The 5,557-nt window shown below is 42.9% G+C and overlaps 1 pseudogene; it reads right to left on the reverse strand.

Annotated features, from left to right (window-relative positions):
- Positions 1-1,086: 1,086 nt before the first annotated feature.
- Positions 1,087-2,091, reverse strand: LOC120986838 (annotated as a pseudogene).
- Between the last annotated feature and the right edge of the window lie 3,466 nt (positions 2,092-5,557).

Raw genomic sequence — 5,557 nt, forward strand, 5'->3', positions numbered from 1 at the left:
CCGTTAGTAGTAACCAGTGATACACGCTTCTTTAACAGTTTAGGCCAGTTCTGTATGGCCTCGATCTTGTTGATCTGGGGCTTAATTAACTCTTGCCAATATTGTAACCCAGGTATTTTGCTTCCCCTAAGCCTACTCTACACTTCTACAGGTCTACTGTAAAGCCCACATCACTAATGGAATCTAGCACAGCCTGTACTTTGCAGAGTTGACTTGTCCAGTATGAACTAAAAATGACTACATCATTAACGTAGAAAGCTCTGTAGTCAAGATGTGGCTTCAAGATGAGATCCAACGACCTCTAAAATGTAGCAGGGGCTCCATGTAACCCAAAAGTCATCACTACATACTGGAACAATCAGTTCATTTACCCAGGGCATGGGGTTTGCATTACATTTTGATACCTCATAAAAATTTTTACTCATTACAAAACCCCCACGTACCATTTAGCTTTGAATCTGGTACCATTGAGCTCAACCACTCACTTTTAGACTCCTTAATAACACCCAAATCAAGTATGCACTTAACCTCAGAGGACACTGTCTCTCTGCATGTTTCTAGCATCTTCTATGCAAATGGCATTTATCATGTAGACAAGGTTAATACAAGGCACTTAATAATGTATTGTGATTGTCCATATTGCCTCCTTTGCTGGCTTGATTCATTATTCCATCACAATCCAGCAGCGGTGGTCGTGCTTGGACACTGTAAAAAAAAGTGCTGGACTATTCTCACTCCCGTGGTCCCAGCCACCAAAGAGCTGTGCACTTTTTCCTATATTGTGCAAACACAGTCACTGATACAGGGTGGTGGTAACCATGGAAACGAGCAGTGTATATTATGATGGAAAAATGAATCTAGCCAGTAAAGGAAGCAATATAGACAATCAACATACATTAGTAAGTGCCTTGCATTACAGTAACTTTCTCTACATGAGAAATTATTTGCTGACGTGAGGCACCTTTCTTCTAGTGAACATTAGGTATGGCAACAGGCCATTCCAAATCATGACCATCCTTCTCTACTACTTTTTTCAGTATATCTTGTTACGAGTGCTTCATGGTTTTCTATCATCTCATGCACTGCTCAAACAAAACTGTGACTTTCCACACCAGTGAACACATCACTGGTTGGTAAAGATTAATATAAGTGTGATCTCGTTTTGTCTGACAGAGACTGTTCAATTTTGTCCTGTTGTTCCAAAGCAGATTCAACTGCATCAAATAATTCTTCATTAATCAAACTGTTCCCTCTTCATTGTCCGCTCCACCAAAGTGGAATTTTTTTTCTTTAATTTGGTCATTGCATTCTTACATGCTTCTTCTACTTACAGTATCTGCTCTTCTCAGCCTCCTTTTCAAGTCTTTTCTGCCAGCTGTCCTCCTGCTTAACCATTAGATCAATGCAATGTGACAAAGTGGCCAATATTCTGGCTGTAGTAGCCTTGAAAGTTATTGGTTCCCCTTTAAAATCAATTCAATTTATGCCTTTTGGTGTTGAAACAATTTTTTGCTGTTGCCATTGCTGCTATGATTGTACTCTCTATCAGCATGGTTTGGAAGGAAATTGTTGTCATCGCCTTCAACAACTTTATCCCGTTCAAGCTCATCTCTACAGTCTCTACAATTTTGTCAATTTTTTCACACACTGTCTTTTCTTAAATGATGAGGTTGAAGTAGCAGAATAACCACTCTCTTCAGAAACCAGGGACACCATGAAGCCATGCCATAAGCTAGATTCGGATCTATAGCTGGATTCAAACTTGTGCAGCTCAATAGTGTCTATCCAGTGTTGTCTATGGTCTGGATCCTGAGCGCGTAGGTACCACACACTGTCATTAACATTGATATCAAACTGGCACTCATCCAATTCATTCGTGATGACTGCCTTGCTAAGGCATATGGAGACCCTGCATCCATATTCAGTCTCATTTTTTGATTTGTAGTATTATTTTTCCGGATCATTCATCGATCCTGCCAGCTGTGTATGTACCACTTAGAGAGGACCCCACACAGATACCCGGGTGGCCCAGACTCGGTCTCCAGGTCTTCCTCTGATCCTTGAGGCGTTCTAGCTGTGATTATCTGACATGAACGGCCGCAGATAATCTGACATAACGATGCCACAGGGAGATTTCAGCCAGCCTCTCTGGGTCGAGCCTTCTCTGGATAGACCTGGATGTAAATAAACGTGCAACAGATTTGAGCAGCATTTAGCTTCATGTGCTGTTTGGTCATGCTGTTAACCATTACCCCTGGTAACCATTACCCATTGCCTTCTACACCAATTGTCGGGGTTCCATGTGCTTGTGGAGGGGTCCGCAATGACAGACTCACAGATTTCGGGGGTTAAAAGTTCTAACAACTTATATTTTCCAAACAACATAGGACAACCAAAGTCATTAGTCACTTTTAAGCATCTACATGTACGTTACTAAAACAAAGTAAATCACCTTGCCTGAATTCAACCTTGCTCCATATTCAACACAGGGGGGTCAGGCTTTGCACAGCCACCACAGGTCATGTAGCTTCCAGGCTCTGATCCCGAATGAAGCTCTTAACGCTGTCTTTATCCCCACACTAATGAGCCCAGCCTCTACACCTGGGATTACTTCAGGCTAGGGGGAAATTGTTGTACTGGAGTGGGAGGGAATGGCAGGTCCCTCTACCAACCTACCCCCTATTCCATACAAATCCAGGCCCATAACACACTTTAAAAAAAAGTGCTTTAGGAAACTACACTTTGCTAATGCACAAGCTTTCCTGGATTCTTTTTACCATTCTGGGTGCGATATATACCCCCTCCAGTACTTTACCAGCCACACATTCCTTTATGGTTCACTAACAATAGAGTCGAGGAGGAGAAGGTGGAGACTGAGCAAGAGAGGCAGTAACGATGATGACAATGACATTGTACTGCTTGTACATGTGACCTGGATGCTCCAAAGAAGACCAGGAGAAGGAGGACAGTCCCGTTCTTATTGCTGGCTAGTTCTATTTTCCCACTGGTGATGCCGTCTCATGTGCTCCAATAATTCCGTGGTGCCTATGTTTCTGTTTGAATACCCACTGCTTATTTTCATTCTACAGATCCTGCACATAGCAGTGGTTTTATCTACAGGCACTGTCAAGAAAAATTGCCATATGGTAGATACCCACACAGAGTTTCCAGCAGCCGATCCTGGCAAGGTCTGGCACGTTTTCTGCCTGTGCCCACAGTATTAGCAAAAAAAAAAAAGATGTAGCAGCACAACGGAAAATAGGGGTAAATACCGTTCCTTATTGTGGTGGTGGCCGCCGTGTCAGAAGTCAGTCTCAGACTCCCCCAACTTCAGATGCACTTGTAAAAAAAATGCAGCACTCTCCAGTCTTGATTCTTTCAAAGGTTTATTCACGAACACTTAGCGACGTTTCGACCTGTGTGGCCTTTATCAAGCAACAGTATTAGTGGCATCACCAGTTCCCAAGCTGACCAAATAGAAGGAGGTATCTGGCCCTAGCAGTTTTTTTTTGCTGTATGTTGCCCCTGCTCTTTATTGCCACTGCAGCGTTACCCTCCTTCTCTGAGGTCACCTCCTCCTCACCATCTTGATCTGTTACTCAGTTCCTGTCCAACACGCAATCATCATCAAAGTCCTCACCCTCCCCACCAGATTTTTCTGACTGTGATACATCATCATGGGCCCCTCTCCGGATTCCCTCCTCTGTATTTGCCCCACGTGCCACTGTCACCACAGCTACCAGTGCCCCTACTGTCACCACCATGGCTACAAGTGCCACTACTGCTATCACCACCACCAACACAGCTATGCACTTGAGTCATTGGTCACCCGCCTTCACCTGAACATCCTCCTCATGGCAGTCCAAACACTGACTGTTCTCTCACAACTCAACTGGAAGACAGTCTTGAGTATGTTCCATAGCACATGGGGTGCTGCCTCTTAGGAAAAAAGAAGGTGGCCCACTGGCTCAGAGACATGGTGTCCAGACTAGGAGATTACGTTTAGATCATCCTGCTGTGACTGAAAGGATACAGCCACCATCATCCTCAACGGTGAGGAGGGACAAGTCTTTCATTTTGCACTCTTTCGTTTACCAGAAATTTTATTATGAAGGAATTTTAAACAATGAGAAGTCATGGGTTTGGTATAGTGATTATAAAAGGAGGAAAATTTCAACACATTTTTGGGGGAAAAAGACACAGTTGGAAAACCCCTGCAACCAAAATATACTCTAAAAAATGTGCTTGTTTGCGCACTTGGTAGTAATAATAATAATGGTAGAAAAATTGCAACAGATTTTTGGGAAACAGTAAAAGGCTCAAATAAACGTCTCCTGAATTCGACCAAACTATACACTGCCATTGATGCACTAAAATACGCTTAATTGCGCAGTAGAAAAATTACAATAGTCCCAACAGGGCATCTCCTGAGTGCAACCAAACTATACACTGCTGTTGATGCATTAAAATAGGCTTATTTGTGCACTTACTTTATAAATGGTAGAAAATTTTCCTTTTACACACTTATGATCTGTAGAAGCTTTATCACAGGATTTCAGGAAAAAAAAAGTCTGGCTTCTGCACAAAAAAAAGTACTGTCTCTTTAAATGATCTTTGTGAAGTGCAGCAGTCTATATATGATTAGCTCCAGTCCTGGCTACATATACCGTAACTGCCCCTATGCTGTTCCTAATGTTAAAACCTGACTTTCTACTTAGAAATTTACCTAACTAAATATGTTTGCTTCACAATTCTTACGTTATCCCTGCAAGATCATATAATGGCTGACTTGTGTGTCTAATTGGTGTCTGCCAGAGAAATGGCAGACATGTCCTATCACAATGACATCTGTACTTTAGAGCTAACATAGAGCCTGAAAGACCAGCCAATATGCTCCCTCCTGATTGGCTGTGAGGCTAATTGCAAAGCATTGTGGGCAAGTCTTACAGCTGGGGCCCCACCCAGAGTCGTGTGATGCTCCGTCTTCATCCTCACTGCTGTGTTTTCTTCACTTGTGTACTGAACTCTAAATGTAAATTGGTGGGCTCTCTTTTGTGCGATTCATTCAAGGCGAATCGCCAAAACTTCTCGGTGGAGGAAGAATTTCTGTGAAATTCTGGACAAATCTGATTGGTTTAGAATTGATTCACTCATCTATAGTCCTAGATACCTGCAAAGCATGCAGTGTGGTGGTAAGTGTTAGATGAAAGGATCTGAAGAATCATTTTGAAAGGGTATGGATGAAGAAGAGTTAGATTCTTGCAGTGATGGCTAACCTCCGGCACTCCAGCTGTGGTAGAACTATGACTCCCAGCATGCTCCATTCCTTTCTATGAAGTTCTGAGAACAGCCAAGCAGGTCTGCATCTTGGGAGTTGTAGTTTTACCACAGCCGGGGTGCCGTAGTTAGCCATCACAGGATTAGGGGATGCGATAGGCCACCCTAGAGATATGTGTTTTTAGGCAGCATCTAAGGCTTTGAGAGTTTGGTATTAGGCTACATTTAGATGGCAGTGGGAAAAAAGCCGTTAAAACGGACACACTGTTTTTCTTGGCCA

This window comes from Bufo bufo, chromosome 1, assembly GCF_905171765.1.
Source record: "Bufo bufo chromosome 1, aBufBuf1.1, whole genome shotgun sequence".
Classification (NCBI taxonomy): domain Eukaryota; kingdom Metazoa; phylum Chordata; class Amphibia; order Anura; family Bufonidae; genus Bufo; species Bufo bufo.